The following is a 17617-nucleotide window of genomic DNA, read 5'->3' as shown; positions in this document are numbered from 1 at the left end:
TGTTCATTTATGCATTATGTGCTGGCATTGGAGGTGGTCCATAGGAATGTTCAGGAATGAAAGGGTTAATGTATGAGAAGCGTTTGATGGCTCTGGGCCTGTACTTGCTGGACTTTAGAAGAATGGTGTGGGGATGACCTCATTGAAACCTACCGAATATTGAAAGGCTGAGATACAATGGACATGGAGAGGATATTTCTTATGGGGGGGGGGGTCTTAAACCTGAATGCACATTCTCAGAATTCAAGGCCATTAATTTAGAAAGATGAGGAGGAATTTCTTTAGTTAGCCTGAGGGTGGTGAATCTGTGGAATTCACTGCCACAGATGGCTGAGCAGACCATGTCATTGGGTATATTTAAAGCAGAGTTTGCTAGGTTCTTGATTAGTATGGGCATCAAAGGTTATGGAGAATGGGGATGAAGGGCTAATAAATCAGCCATGATCGAATGGTAGAACAGACTCTTGGCCAAAAGGCTTAGTTCTGCTCCTATGTCTTATGATCTCCACCTTCCCCCTCGTACTCCCATTGTGCTGCTTGCCCTCTGATTATTGGCCCTGAAAACAAGAACACAACTTAGCTTCCTTCACAATCAATTCACCTTTACAATTTAGCTCAGCAGAGTCCACTGCCAAGAAGGTCTACCAGTGCCTTTACTTCCTGAGAAAACTAAAGAAATTTGGCCTGTCCCCTAAAACCCTCACTAATTTTTATAGATGCACCGTATAAAGCATTCTTCTAGGGTGCATCACAACCTGGTATGGAAGTTGTCCTGTCCAAGACCGGAAGAAGCTGCAGAAGATCGTGAACACAGCGCTGCACATCACACAAACCAATCTTCTGTCCTTGGACTCACTTTACACCGCAGTGCTGCCGGGATAATCAAGGACACGACCCACCCAGCCAACACACTTTTCATCCCTCTTCCCTCTGGGAGAACATTCAGGAGCTTGAAGACTCGTACGGCCAGATTTGGGAACAGCATCTTTCCAACTGTGATAAGACTGCTGAACGGATCCTGACCCAGATCTGGGCCGTACCCTCCAAATATCCAGACCTGCCTCTCGGTTTTTTTTTTGCACTACCTTACTTTCCATTTTTCTATTTTCTATTTATGACTTATAATTTAAGTTTTAATATTTACTATTGATTTGTAATCCGGGGAGCGCAAAGCGCAGAATCAAATATCGCTGTGATGATTGTACGTTCCAGTACCAATTGTTTGGCGACAATAAAGTATAAAAGCTACCTGTGAGAGGCAGTTCCTTGTGATTTCACCATCAGCTTTGTTTTTCTCCTTTTGAACAATTTGATTACTTCTGTGGGGTAACAGAAAGAACAGTCTCAAAGACACCAAACTTGTCACTTCTACTCTGACACCCTGGACTGTAGCATGTTTTAGTGAAGACGGTTCACTCAGGCTGTTCAATGGTGGGAAAGTCTAAAGTAAATAGGAGTATTCGTTGAACTCCATCCACATATTAAAGGACCCATTATAAAGTGGTGGACACTGCTATATCTGTAAATGCAAAATCACTCTGAATAAATAATAAATAATGCCTGGACTCTGGACTTTTCTATAACATCATCATGATGCCCACATTGGCATAGTACCAAACTACTATTATACTGGTGTATTAATTTATAGAAAGGTTTTTGTGGAAAGCCTTGACCTGCCAACAGGAACAGTCTTTCTGTATCTGTATTCTCTACACCCTTTATTATTTTAAATACTCTGAAGGGTCAGGTGTCTGCAGATCAGCAGAGAGATTTTCCACAAGGAAAATTTCATACACTTTGCCTGTAATCAGCTGTATATGCAAATAATGCCAATTACTAAATGCAAGAGATATTCATAGTTGAAATATTGATCGATTTGTTCTGAATAGGGAACTCAATATTCAGTAAAACTTTATTGGATTTTACAAGATTGACAAAGGTTATCCAATCATTGCTTTCAATATGGTGGCAAAAAGAGCTTAATCAGAATTAAAGGCAAAAAGGAGCCTTTAAATTTGTATTACATTTCCAATTCATCTTATAAAGGACAACAAGACACGGCCATTAATAATAATCACTGTGGTTTACCAACCACAATTTATTTTGTTGCTTAAAAAAAGCATTGTAAAATAGAATACATGTAACAGTAACACTGGAAGTGAACTTTCTCTGTTCCTGGCATCTTCCTCAGGTAAGCAGTTAAATGAGGAAATCCATCACAATGCCTCGGAAATCAATCACGATTACCATACAATTATGGAGGCTTGGAGACATTTGTTCTAATTAAGCAACTACTTTACTTTGGTCTTTTCTCTTTTGTTCAAGGGCAGCACAGACCAGTGCAAGAGGTATTCTCCATATCTGCTACCTCACACAAAAGAGCAAATTCAAATAGTCCAGTTTGTTTTGAATCTCCTTTCAACTCTGTTAAAACTAGTCAGCCTTGCATCACATTACAACATTTAGGAAACACTGTATGCATCTATATAATTAAATAAAGCATTGCCATTCTGATCAGGTCACAATAAACCTTCATGGGTTCAGTTCAACAACGTAAATCAATGGAGACTTGTGAATACCTACCTCCAAAGCAGTGTAACATAAATGCTTGCAACACAATATAACGTAGATAACTTCCAGACACTTCAACAGGCCAATAACTAAAACAACACTATTATTCCAACACGTGCTTCATACAGGCACCAAGAATTTCTGTTATAACATCGATATACAAGAAAACTCTTCTCAGGCTTCCAACCGGGTACGTGAATTGATTTTAACCGATGTTTTGATGACTAACTCTGCCATCTTCGTCAGGGATGATGATCGGCACAACTAGTCCGGCAGTATATATACCCTCATCATCCGTCCCTCCCGATCAATTAATCCTCAACCAATCAGGTTTCCGCTGTCCCACCTTGTTTACAATCGAATTCCATTTCTTATGTGGTATAGGTTTATACATATACTTGTATTCAGAGGCAGCCTGCCTTCATTATATGCATTGTGATTCATGTATTACTAACAGTGCAACATTTATATAGAGGCTAATTATTGAGGATAGTCACTAATAAGTTCAATAAACTAATTCATCTGTCACCTTACTCAAGAGAATGACAAAAATATGAAATACGAAACTTTGGGGGTGTGGTTGCAGCAGATCAAATGGGTATCTCCTTGAGGCAAAGGTCATTAGGGACATGTGTTCTTTAGCAGTACACATTGAAAAGTGAAGCTTGTCTGGAGCCTGACCAGAGACTTAGGTTTATTGGGATAAATGGTTAGCTTCTGTGCTAAATTAAAATTCCAACTAAATTCTATTACTTTATATGCCAAAAATAGACGGAAGAAAATTCTTTGAAACTCTTTGGATACTCTTGTCAATGTACATTTGAACATTTACAGTGAGAAAAGATTTTTTTAAATGATGAGGCATTTAATAAGAATAATTAATTTCAACATGTGCAGACAAAAATCACTTTCCTTTCTTTGTCCACAATCACTTTGCAATGAGCCAGTAAGGCCACAATATGGCATCAATCCATCGATATCTTTGTTTTGTACCGGTGTTGAAGACACATTTGGTTCCTGGATGGGTGTAGTCTGTGGCGTTAAATGGCAGTGCACATATTGAAAGAAACCTAAAATCTGTAATCAAATACCACTTAATTAATGCTACAACTGGTAGAGTTTTTGCCTCCCAGCATCAGAGACCTGGGTTCAGTTTGGACCTTGGGTACTACATGTATGAGATTTGTATCTTTTCCCTGTGACCATGTGGGCTTGCTCCAGCTTCCTCCCACATCACAAAGAGATGTGGATTGATGGGTTGATTGGCCACAGTAAATTATCACTGCTGTGCAAGTGATCAGTACAATATGTTTGGGGGTGAATGTAGGTTCAGTTAAGGAGCTGATAAGAATGTATAATAGGATCAATGTAGGATTAGGGTAATGGTCAGGTAATGGTGGTAGATGGTCAGCACAGGAGAAATGGGCTGAAAGGCCTCTTTCCATTCTTTATGACGTCTGATCATTATAACCTTAATTCTGTTGTGAGATGATTCAGACAGAACAAAAATACCACTGACAGAGAGCTTTCTACTTCATGAGCTATTGAAGTACAAGAATTATATCAGTATATAACATAGCAATACTGTTCTTTATAAACCAAGTTGCTGTCCATATAGATAAACATTTATAAAAGCTTAACAAAGAACTTGTCCAGAACACACATTTTAAATTGGGTGCTTGGGCTTGAGAGAATTCAGCTAGGTACTGGAAATACTAGGCTGATAAAGACACATGACGGTAACTATCTTCAAGCTAGTTTCAGAAACCTAGAACCGGAACTTGTCAGCTTAGCTTCAATAATATTATTTTGTCAGCTCAGAGTAAAGAAAACATGAAGACCACTGATGGATCTGTCATCTTTTAAATGAGACGTTAAGAATGAGGCTCAATTAAGGCTAGATGTAAGTTGGCCCACAACATACTTCTAAGTGGAGATGGGATGTTCACCAGTGCCAAGGCTACTTTTATCTGTTATTTAATACCATTAGCCAGCCCTAGCATTCATCTTTGTCATATTTGCGGGATCTTGCTGTACATAAATTGACATTTCCCTACATTAGAAAAATAACTATGATTGAAAAAAAATGAATGGTTTAAAATGCTGTGAGGTGGCAGCCTTGCCAGGGTTTCTCGCACTCTCTTCTCCAATTGAGATGGCTAAATCCAATAAGTCTAAACACAAAATCCCAACTGAAATGAAGAAGCATGCACTGTCCAAGCTGTAGCTCATTGGACTAGTCTTGGCCACTTAGCCTGTCAGGTGGATCCAAAGATTATGCGGGGCTTCTTGAGAGAAACACGAGGAAGCTTTCCGGATGAAGCCATGTATAATATTAAATTCCCATTTAATCTAAGGATTATTCTGCTAGTTTCTGGGACTTCACTTTGCATAAATTTGTGCTACTGAACTCTCTACCTTACAATGGCAGCAGCCTCACAAAGTATCTCGCAGTATAGCAGTTTGGGAGTCGGTACTTTAGAAAAGTACAACACAAATGCAAGCTTTTCCTCTGTGTAAAGTGTCTTGAAACTGTCAAGGATGTGTGACATGAAAATGTAACTACTTTCTTATAGACTGAGCAATATTGTAAAAGAAGAATTTACAATAAAAAAGAAAAACGAATTACATTTTTCTTTTCAATTGTCGTCAAAGATTTCTGTAATGTTCTTATCATTAATATTTCAAGCTCTCCTTCTCCACCACAGTTGTGTCAAGCTGAGGAATGGTTCCCAAAATAACAAGCCCTGTGGCATTTCTCTCAAGTGGCTATTATTCATGTGCAAATGTTCCAACCAAATTCGACATAAAAAATTGTCTTTTATTTAACAGATTTTCATTGATGTCTGCGTACAGAACACTGCGATTCAATCCACACCCAGGCAAAAAAAAAATCCAGAATTTAAACTAAATGAAAATAAAGGGGAAAAACTGCAGCAAATCTGAATTAAAAGAGAAAATGCAAGGGTAAAAAAAAAACTCAGCGCCTTAGGCAGAATTTGTGGGAAGAGAAACGGATAACATTTAAAGTTTGGGAACCTTTGTCAGAATTGAGAAAGAGAAAAGCCAACTGCACAGTAAAAAGAAAAACTCAGTAATGTAATGGTGGACATTAATGAGCTTTGCTGCCTTTACAATATTGTTCAGTAATGACAAAAGTATTTGTATTTTTATTAGCATCCTTGAACTAGTCTCAAGACCCTGCACAGAGAAAGAAAAAAAATGAAGAAATAATACTGTTCAATGGCAGAGACTCCCAAAATACTTTACGGCAAGTAAGCTACTTCGCAATATAGTTGCTGCTTTAATGTGGGAAAATTGACAACAAACTTATACAATGAGAAGTCCCAGAAACTTAGAAGGTCAATGATTACATCATTAAATCAAATACAGTTTCCGATAATACTAAGCAGGTATTTACCTTTGCTTAAGTTTCTCACTTTCACAGTTCTGGTGATGTGCCCCAGATCTGAAATGTTAATGGTTTCTTTTTTATGGATGCTGACTGACCTACTGAGTATTTCCAACATTTTCTGTTTTTATTGGTTCCTTAAGGTTGTGGGAGTGGGGGACAAGTTCCTATTAAATGCTCCTAATGGCGTGGGTCTCAAATAGACTGACTACCAAGTCCAGCGGAACCACTTTTATAGACAGGAAAAGGGGCAAAGGTGGGCTACTGGCACCTTAAAACCAGTCGCTTTGGGTAGATGAGGTTCATCAAACCGCCTTGTAGCTATACCCACTCATGGGAAAGCCTTCAGGAGTAAACCCCAAGGGAAAAATCTGGAGCTGAAGTCCCGAAGGCACTCCTACGTTGAGTTCAACGCTGACCGGCTGCTCCTGCGACTCTGCTGGTGCCAAACTGTATCAGTCTCTGCCATTCGTTTGGGTTCATCAGATACACTGAGAGGGGGAGCTTGCTACATGGGCAACAGCTTGCTCTCCACAACGTACTGCCCTGGCTTGCAAATCTAGCTAGCTAGGACGCCATAACTGTGGTTGATCCTCACTGACGGAGGCCTCATCATCTGTTTTTATTTCAGTATTTAAACTCATTGAAATATGCAAAATAAGTTGAATGTTCTCTACACCAGATAGTTATAAATACAACTTAAGATAAGTTTGGATAAGTACAGGGATGGCAGAGGTATGGAGGGCTATGGCTCAGGTGCGGGTAGATGGGACTAGGCAGAATAACAGTTCAGCACAGACCAGATGGGCTGAAGGGCCTACATCTATGCTGTAATGCTCTATGGCTCAATAATTAATTTCTTAAATTCAAACATATCCAACTATGGTGATCAAAGCTAAAAATCTTGAATATATTCAGCAGGACAAGCAGTATTTGTGGCAAGAGAAACAGATCTTGTGCCAAGTTGATGGCTTTCCATCCGAACAAGGACAGTAGGTAATAAAGTAAGTTTTAAATTACAGAAAGAAAGAGAGAAGAGGAAAGAATAAATGGGGAAATGGGGAATAAATTCTGCTCCGACAGCCTATGGTCTTTATTCCCTTCCACAGATGCTGCCTGACTTTCTGATTTCCTCCACTACTTTGTGTGCGTTTCTCTTAATTTAATTTATATTCTGTTTGTCCCAAGACAAAATTTCAAGAGTACTAGTGGAACATCTCAGTAGATGTGCTCCCCGTTTCACTGTTCTTCTAACAACAATAAGTGAGAAAAGGAATAAATAATCCCAGATATGATTACTAGGGGGCAATGTCTGCAAAATCTCCAGTTATGTGTGAACAAATGACTGCGAGTTTAAACTTTTACCTGAATAAAACATCTGAGTTTGATAAGATTAATGAAAATATCAGGATGAGGAATACCACCAATGTTAACTGTATTAAGAAGTCAAGTGATAAGATCCAGAGAATGCCTGAGGAAAAAGAAAGAAATGGAACACATGGTAAAGATATGATCACGTGGTCAGTGTGATCGAATGTGTGATGAGTGGGTAAAGTTAATGAAGCAAGTAAAGAAGTGAGGATGAAAATGATGAAACAATAGGATTGCAGCTACATCATGGCTTGCTCAAATGAAGACCAATGAAGATACACAGGACGGAAGATGGAACCTACAAATGGAGACTGACGGTGGATTACAGGATTTCTAATCAATGTGTTGACAGGCCAACCCCTCCAGTGGCAGATCCATCAACTATTTTCAATCCTCTGAGGTCATCACACAATTGCTTTTCAGTTATTAATATGGCCAATTGATTCTGGTCTATAGCACTGTCATCTGAATGTCAACCATGGTTAGCTTTCACAGTTGATGGTCAACAATACCAGTGGACGAGGCTACCACAAGGGCTACGTAATAGTCCCACTGTTTATCACATGGCTTTGAGGGACCTCCCAGCCATTGATTCTAAGAGAAGCTGATACACACATTATGGCAGACAGTTTGGTTAACTATTGTATGAAATTAGCCCAAGCTGTTAACCCAAGTCTACTTCTCAACCACTTGGAGTGGTCCACCAGAAGAAGGACATACCCCAATTCCTGGTGAGTGGGTCCTGATTAAGAGGTCACATAAAGAACAACAGGGGACTCAACGGGAAAGTCCTTATCAAGTGCTGTTAATTACTAACTTGGCAGTGAAAGTAGAAGGTAAAAGTAAGTGGGTACACACCAGCCATTGCAAGTGAGTTACAGTGATACCTGTGAGGACGAAAGCACTGTGGTTGTTTTGACTCAGTGCCTATGTTATAGGCAAGGAATGTTGTACTTAGGTACCTGACAAGTCTGAAGGCAAACACAAGAAATTCTGCAGATGCTGGAAATTCAAGCAGCACACATCAAAGTTGCTGGTGAACGCAGCAGGCCAGGCAGCATCTCTAGGAAGAGGCACAGTCGACGTTTCCGGCCAAAACCCTTCATCAGGACGAAGGCTCTCGGCCCGAAATGTCAACTGTACCTCTTCCTAGAGATGCTGCCTGGCCTGCTGCGTTCACCAGCAACTTTGAAGTCTGAAGGCATAACTGATTTGTCTGATCATATTCATAAAGAAGCATCTAAAATCTTATGTATGTGATTTCTTTAATTGGATTCATTTAAGTCTAGGAAGTTGGGATTACTCTATTATGAGTCATAATATTTGTCATTATATCATAACCTATATTTTTTTACTTGTGTATATAAGGGTGAACATTAGTAGAGTGGTTCAAACTTATGGAAATGCATCTATTTACAAAGACAATTTATCAAACAATGACACAATCCTATAAATACCCTTTGATACTTCCAATCCTTAAGTAGTTTTTTTAAACTATTTTGTACATAATGTAGATACCACAAATTTTCCTGCCCCTGAATTTTCAGATCAAATATTTCTCAATATGTGATTTAGAATCAAAGGGTTGAATGTTGGATTAGACTGTATAATTGTTATTTGCAGTTTAACTTTTTTGTGCCTGCTTGTATTTTATATAATTACCTATGAACAGTATACGCAGTTGTTCAGTGTGTTTCCAAGTGACTACTGTTCGTTATATTATTCTGGAAGCTTCTTTGGTATTGAATTATTTGAATAGGAGCTATCTGATTGGTTAACTCTTATCTTCAAAATTGAACAGAACGGCTTGCCATCTTTCTTCTCTTCTTTGTTTTCCTTCGCCATTGACACCTACACTTTTCCTATTCTCCTTTTCTATCTCTTTGTTCTCTTAGCCCTTAATAAAACAATTGTGAAGCAATAATTTTTATGTCTCATTCTTGACTTATGAAAGAACCGTGGATCAAAAAATATCAGAATCCCACAATTCAATAGAAGCATTCTGAAGTGCAAAGGGAAAGATTCAACGCAATGAAAATACATTTATGTACCTAATCTCTTACTTACAATGTAAAATTGAAGTTATTTACCGCTCTGATTTGAACATCCCAGTAGACTTTTCAGTGTCCTTACATGCAGCTCAATAGGCACTCCCTCTGTTATGAATTCTTAGTCTAGACATTATTAGTTATCTGCTTTATGAAAATGTAAAACTAGATACAGGTAATGTAGGGACTTACTTCTGTTTTTCAACTAACTTCGTCAAGTTTCTGATTTACTTCCACTTTATGAGCGGACAGGTTAACAAAAGGTCCCAGTCTAGTGTGAAGAAGTAAGTGAACTGGTCAACAAGATAACCCACAATGGTAATATGACTCTCCCAAAACTCCCAGGGATAAAAATTGCTGATCATCCCTTTCCACTGAAGAATGGTTGAGGAGGCTCAGAGGTGACAAAAAAAACACATTTTCTTTCCTGAGACAAAATGAGTTTTATGTATTGAAAGAGAAACAATACTGCAGACTTTGATAAATGATTTGAATAAGACATGTTCATTCTGTTTCTCTCTCTCTCTCCAGGATACTGCCTGAACTATCGATATTCCCAGTATTTCTTTCCTTTATTTCATACTTGTAGCATCTGCAATTGCTTGCTGTTCTTCTAACGTTGTATGAGTTACAGATGGGAATATTCTTAGTGTTCACAGCTAATTGCTCTTTGCATCAAATTTCCATGTAAATCAGTTCAAGGAAAGTCAAGAGGTTTGGAGCGTCAGTAGACCAGATCTTGAGACCTGTTAAGAACCATGAAGAAAAACATTACAGATGTTTTCACCAAGATCTCTCACCCAACCAGAAAAAGGACTGCACAAGGAGGTTTGCTTGCCGCGTCTCCACGATGACACTGACTGCTATATTGGTTGTGATTTGTCAAATACTATCTGTCCTCCACTAGCTTGCTGAAGTGACACTTGCTTGTGCTATGATATTGAATCATAAGCAACTCAATAAACTATTGGGAGCTTTCTGGATCAATGCAGTTCAGAGACTAAACATAATGAGCCACGTAGGGAATTCTTGAATAGTGATTGTAAAGGGATAAATGAGACTGATTTAACTTTATAATGACTCCACCACTATAGAATAGGAGACCATGGCCAAAGTGGCAAATAGGTTTTGTGGTATAATTTGAAATATGAAGCTGATTTAAGTTGCATTTTATTTAAGCTTGAGAAAAGAAAACTTTTCTCCACTGAGGCACGGGGAGAAAAAAACCAGAGGACATGGGTTAAGGGTGAGGGGGGAAAAGTTTAAAGGGAACATTAGGGGGGGCTTCTTCACACAGAGAGTGGTGGGAGTATGGAATGAGCTGCCAGACGAGGTGGTAAATGCGGGTTCTTTTTTAATATTTAAGAATAAATTGGACAGATACATGGATGGGAGGTGTATGGAGGGATATGGTCCGTGTGCAGGTCAGTGGGACTAGGCAGAAAATGGTTCGGCACAGCCAAGAAGGGCCAAAGGGCCTGTTTCTGTGCTGTAGTTTCTTTGGTTCTATGGTAATATATTGTCTTTCATGTATAAAGTGACAGAATAAATCCAAAATTGTCTGCAACATCTTGTTATTTTTGTTTTACAGTCAGCAACTGTTTAAAAAGTTGTCCGTTCTTGGGCTGTCTGGTGATGACAGTTGTACTCATTTCATCAATTGCTCAATGTGTCAATCTACCAGTGTCTAATGCACTGTTCCTTTAAGTATTGGCTCCATTCTCAATGAAGACAGGATACATTTGTGGGTCAGGTTACAGAGAAAAACCCTGTTTTCCTCTGAAAGTCAATTAGTCTCACATGTCAACGAAGCTATTTTTACACCGAGTATAAATCATCAGATGTTGGAAATCCAGAACAAAAACAGAGAATGCGGTTGGTCCAGAGGGATTGCTGAGGACAGGAGCAGAGTGAAGTACCTTAAGCAATATATTTTCATCGAGCCGTCTTTTCATGTAGGATCCAGGCTTTAACTTTAAAGTGTACACCAAGCAGTACTGGTGTACTGGTGTAGCCTGGTGAAGGTAGCCCATATATGGGTAAAGTAGCGGTGGCTGGTTATATCCCAGCCAGCCCTTTTGCCTCTTTAGCAGATACAGCCTGAAGAGTGCTTCTTACAAGATTCAACTCTCAAACTGGCAAAGATCCCAAGTCACAGAGAAGTACCATGAATATCTTGACAATAGGGTCAAAGAAACAGACAGTCCTTTGTGGTGGAGTTGACCATCACTTCAAACTAAGCAGAACACCCAAGCCTATGTTAATTGCATAGCTAGTAAATTAATTCTTGAAGTATATGTAACGCCCTGGTTAAGAACCTTACTGCTATGCTGCAGCTTTTTCATTTTAGCAGTTCTGTAAGAGCAGTCTGTTCTGCTTTCAGCCTGTTTGGGTTTGAGCTGAGATAAGAGGCTTTGATGTCCAACTTCGGAATGTGATGTCAGCCAATCAGGATGGTGGAATTGGGAGAAGGTTCTATAGAACGGTGGATGGAGAGGTTTTGTGAAGGACACTGGTGTGGGTCCAGATCATTTTTGGTGGGAGCTGGGAGAAGACAGCAGGGAAGATGACTGAGGGTGCCATTTCTGTTGCATAAGGTGCTTTGTGCAGATGAATGGCTTCAAGGAGAATGGACAAGTATTCCCGTGGGAGGGCCTGTTTGATTGAGATGGATTTTGACCAACATTCGGAAGATGTTGTGTACTATCTGAGGGTCCAGCATGTCAGTTACAGACAACTTCAAAATGAGCTCCAACTTACGCGCACATTTGACTGTTTGATTAGATTGGGCTCTTTTTGTATGTTTCTTTATTTTCTTTAATAACTCTTTGGTTAAGTTAAAGTTCATAAATAAAGTTATTTTATAATTGTATTCAGTGTACAGTCTGTTATTTCTTGCCAACAGGTGATCACGCGGGGGGGCGGGGGAGCAGTAAATCGTACAACATTCACACAAACCGGGGTTTGGGTTGGCAAAATATCCCAACCTCATGGGTTTGGCGGAACCAAAGTTGTATACACTCGAGGTGTACGGAGCCTGTAAAAGACCGTTTCATGCCGTAGAGTCCAGTGGCTGTTAGCAAGGGGCTAACGAGTTGCATTTCCAATGATGCCCAGTAAAAAGGGGTTTCACATATAACTGTCAGAGCCAAAGACTGGCTGATATACATCACAATCTATTTAAAATTTGGGGGGAAAAAACACATTGGTTTCTTCTTTGGAAAGCAGAACTAAAACAGAATCCAACAAAGAGATGCCAGACCATTCACCTATAGAGGTCAACAAGTGCCGAGGTTAATTCCCAGCCTTTAATGACCACGTTGTTTACCAAATCAGCAATTCAACAACATGGGCCAATTTCAGCTGACAGATGTGGGGAGAGAAGAGAAAGCTATCAAGGTTGGTCGCAAATGTTCAGCAACACTCAGTGACTCTTGCTGAAGGATGCTGTGTGTGAACAATTCAGGGTTAGATCAGGTTCCGTCGTGCTGTAGTGTTGAACTGGCTGTTCTTACCATTTACACAGTTCACAAGTAAGGAGTGACTGTATGCATAGGTATCAGCATTGAATAATATATACTAAAAATAATATATTCCAGCAAAATGCTGCACTGCAGACACAAGTTATTCTGTGCAGACTGGGACCAAACAAGGCAATGGCATCAGTCAAATCATACCCCCAATCTTTCTCACTGCAATATTGCAGCTCACCTCTCCAACAAGCTTTCTGCTAAAGTAGTATTAATCCACAGGGTGAATAGAAAACCATTCACCTTCACTCCAGAGCCAAGGCCACTCTAACCTCAGTCATCAAAGCTGCAGTATCATGCCAACAGTGGGTGCTCGTCACCAGAATAGATGGGCATCTGGTGCAGAAAAGGCTTCAACTTTGAGAACAAGATGTTCTCAAAATCCTCTTTAAAAAAAGATCTAACATTCCTTAACTTCTTGGAATCCCTAGCATGTGACCAATCAAAATGCAGAAGGAAGGCTTCTCCTCATTGGGAGCACGTGAGGGCACAGCAAAATTGGCAGGAGATACAATACCACTCTCATTGGGCGAATCAAACATAGTGACGAGTCAGGATATAAGAGTGGGATTGAAAATATGGCTGAGTGGTGCCACCACGACAAACTCTCACTCAATGTCAGGGACACTAAAGAGTTGATTATTGGCTTTAGGAGGTGGAAACCAGAGGTCCTTGAGCAAGTCCTCATCGGGGGATCAGAAATGGAGAGGGTCAGCAACTTTAAATTACTCGGTGTTATCAATTCAGCAGAACTGTCCAGGGTCTAGCATGTAAGTGCAATTACAAGGAAAGCAAGGCATCGCCTCTAATTCCTTAGAAGTTTGCGAAGATTCGGCATGACATGAAGGAGAGTTTATTGACTGGTTGCATCATGGCCCAGTATAAAAATACCAATGCCCTGGAATGGAAAATCCTACAAAAACTAGTGAATACAGCCCAGTCCACCATGGGTAAAGCCCTCCCGACCACTGAGCACATCATCACGGAGCACTGACGCAGAAAGGCAGCATTCATCATTAAAGACCCCCACCACCCGGACCATGCTTTCTCCTCACTGCTGCCATCAGGAAGTAAGTACAGGAACCTCAGGTCCCACACCATCAGATTCACAAGCAGTTATTACCCCTAAGCCATCAGGCTCTTGAATCAGAGGGGATAATTTCACTCAAATTCACCCACCCAATCACTGAACATAAATTAGGCAAGTAGGACCTTGGGAAGCAGCATTGACCTAAAAGGCCAAAAGAACTTCTGTGGAAATATGGCCCTTTGAATGTTTGCAATGAAAAGCTTGGGAGAGGGTAGGGGTAGGAGACAGAGCAGTGGGCAGTAGGTCAAGAATTCCTGGAGGGAAAGAGACTGCTGAGTAGAAGCAATGGAAGAGTCCTGGACAGAGATTTGTAAAAGGCTTTGCGGAGCACAAATAAACAATAGGCTTTTGTTTCACAGGTGAAGATAAGAGGCTGAAGCAGCCCAATGGTCTAGGCAAACCCAAGCAGGTGAGCACCTGATCCAAAAGCTCATAGATCCTCCGGCATTCAGCAGAGACACCGGAGTGGCACGAGCTTTAAACTAATAACATAAACCAACAACAAACAATTTCAGCTAACTTTAAATTAACCATCTGTGTACAGTGCTTTAACTTAGAAGTGTCATTTAATGACATAAATATGGATGCATCCATTTGTCTGTGTCTGCATCAGTAGGTTCAAGTACCTGTAGACACTCCTCTATTTTTCAGTGAGCACAAATATCGCAGCACTACACTGCATTATGGATTTTTCTTCCATTTATACCAAATGGTTTTCCTAAGGGATGTGCTTCCTTATGGTAGATCATTGGGATCTCTGATTAAAATGATCAAGTCCAGGCGACAGGGCATACAACATTCCCCTGAGAGTTCCAAACAAATTTACTACTACAGCCCTGTCAGCTAGTGAATTGCAGACTGTAGGAATTAACTAAATTCAAGTCTTTCACTCGATTACTGTATTTTAATTATAATCATTTTTAATCCACTTTACATGATTATAAACCTTCTCGTCAGTGCAAACTGCTTCTGTTCATTAATTATCAACTCTTTCCTGTGATAAATCTTTATTAAAAATAGGCTATCTTGACTCATCTTCTCTTAACCTTCAAAGTTCTAAGTGAAAGGACTCCCACTTCCCTGGTCTAGCTGCAATATATTGTTCCTAATATGCTTGAAGTGTTTAGATTCTTTTCCTAGCTGTCCATATTCTGTGAACATAAAGAGACAAATACTGTTCAACTCTTCCAGTTCTAGTTTGAGATAGTTTTATACTCACACAGCAAGGATTGCTTTTAAGTACTTGCTAATACTGTCATGGAAATAAAAATATTCATTTCACACCTCTGAGAAGAATCAACTGTCACAGAGAAATGTTTTTTTTTAAGGGGAAGCTACTTGCAAACTTTTCTCAACAATGCTCTTTGAATTTTCTGAGCCTTCCACAATGATTAGTTTGTTCCTCATTACAAACGCAGTGCTGGGCTGGCAGTAATATTTTCACTCAGGGACCCTGAGCCGCTCAGATGAGCGGTTAACAGTTTTATAAAGTGGTACTCCAGCTAACTAACCAGGACTATTCCACAGTACACTGAAATTAAAGTTTCAGTCCTGAAATTAATGTGAATGACATAGGCGATGAAAATTCAGAAGGAAATCTAATACTAGAGAGCATGCATTCAAGCTGGGTGGTGGGGAGAAGTTCAAAGGAGATCGTCAGGGCAGGCTTCCCCCCCACCCCACATAGACAGTGGTGAGTGTCTGGAATGCACTGGTAGGGTTGGTGGTGGAAGCAGATTTAATAGAGGCATTCAGAAAGCCCTACAACAAACGCATAAATATGCCGAGAATGGAGAAAAATAGACCATGTGCAGAGAGAAGAGATTCGGTGTCGTTAGTTTAATTAGCCTTGAACAACACCATGGGCCTAACGGGCTTTTCCTGTGCTGTACTGTTCTACGTTTTAAGACACTGAAATGAAAGAGTACGCCGACCCTAAAGGGCCTCGTTAATTGGGCCATGAAGGAGGTGGAGTATCGTGCTTATTATGTTCAAGGCTAGCCTTGAAGTAAAATTCTCAAACATGAGGCCCAAAAGCTTGTGGAGAACAGAAAAGGGTTTGCATACTTTGCACTCAAATACAGAGACGTTTAATTACATCACACTGCTCTTATCAGGACTTTTCCATTTTCCCTCAAGGTATAAAAGGAGGTTGTTTGATCCTTTGAATATGTGCTGGTTCTCAGAGCAATCCCATCGATACCACTCCCCTACATTGACCTGTAATCCATTCCCTCTACTTGCCCATCAAATCTCCTCTGACTCTTTGGCCACCCACCCACACTAGGCATAATTTAACTGTTTCCAATTAACCCACCAACCTGAGCATCTTTCAGAGAGAAAGGAAGCCAGAGCAACTGGAGGAAACCCATGATGTCACAGGGAGAGCATGCAAACTCCACTCAGAGAGCACTGCAGGTCAAATTGAACCAGGGCCACTGTAGGGTGCAAAGTCTTAATATCTACTAGCTGCGGCACTAGCTGTGTTAAAAGATAATTTCTTGATCTCACTGTGTACCTTGTTGTTGCCCTTGATCCTATTGTCTGCCTTCACTGTACGTTTTCTCTAACTAAACAATATATTCTGGGCCCTGGTATTGCTTTTCCCTTTGTAATTTCTCTACGTACTAACGTTTTGAAATGGATGGTTTGCATGCAAAGAAGTCTTCACTGACCAATATGACAATGACCTCATATGACCAATAACAAACCAATTACGTTGTGCTACCCATAGTCTTTGTTGAAATGAAGTATGCAATAGACAGTGATGTTTGTCTCCCCAGAACGACCGCCTTGATCTGAAACCGCAGAATCTTCGGGCCAAGCCAGTTCCTCTACGAGTTACAGAAGTGGCAGTGGGTGGGGCGGCAGTGTGCTGTGGAAAGAGGAGGTGGTTAGGGATAGAGGAAGGAAGAGGAAGTGCAGAGGGGCTGCACTGACACTGCACTTGTGGTCAAGCTTGAACCTGGGTTGCAGGAAATGTGAGGCAACAGCCTTAACTGGAACTGAATTGTGATTTATTGTCTGCATTTATAAGACTTGAATAATTTTTAATCCCTTCCAAAATTCAGCTGCATAGTTGTTCCAGATGTATGATATCCTTGCTTCCTTCAAGACCATCTCCCTATCAAGAGTAACTAGGTAACATCATGCTCTGTATGAGGAACTTGGGATTTGTTTTACAATACTTTCCAGGGGTCCATTAACACCAGAGACAGCCTGGTCTGAGTCTAGCTCTGGACTGAGATACACAAAATACTCTGCAGATGCTGGGGTCAAAGCAACACTCACAACACACTGGAGGAACTCAGCAGGTCAGGCAGCATCCGTGGAAATGATCAGTCAACGTTTTGGGCTGGAACCCTTCGTCAGAACTGGAGAGGGAAGAGGCAGAGGCCCTGGTTCCCACCCTCTCCCCACCTTCTTTACAGGTTGGAGGCTACCAAGACAGAATATAAGGTGTTGCTCCTCCAACCTGCATGTGGCCTTGTCATGACAGTTGAAGAGGCCATGGACTGACATGTCAGAATGGGAATGGGAAGTGGAATTAAAATGGGTGGCCACTGGGAGATCCTGCTTTTTCTGGCAGATGGAT

At 40.5% G+C, this 17617-nt stretch overlaps 1 protein-coding gene across 15 annotated transcripts in view; it reads right to left on the bottom strand.

Moving 5' to 3' along the window:
- LOC140204125 (ETS-related transcription factor Elf-1-like) overlaps positions 1 to 17617 on the bottom strand; it is a 303788-nt gene that overhangs the window by 94096 nt on the left and 192075 nt on the right. For 2 of the 15 annotated variants that reach the window (XM_072270512.1, XM_072270506.1), the window contains exon 2: positions 1250 to 1319. The exons of the other annotated variants lie outside the window; for them this stretch is intronic. The gene's annotated coding sequence lies outside the window, so the exon portion shown is untranslated. The remainder of the gene's footprint in view (positions 1 to 1249; positions 1320 to 17617) is intronic. 15 annotated transcript variants of the gene reach the window in all.

Source organism: Mobula birostris, chromosome 10 (assembly GCF_030028105.1).
Source record: "Mobula birostris isolate sMobBir1 chromosome 10, sMobBir1.hap1, whole genome shotgun sequence".
NCBI lineage: Eukaryota > Metazoa > Chordata > Chondrichthyes > Myliobatiformes > Myliobatidae > Mobula > Mobula birostris.
This window is presented reverse-complemented; position numbering and strand designations above follow the sequence as displayed.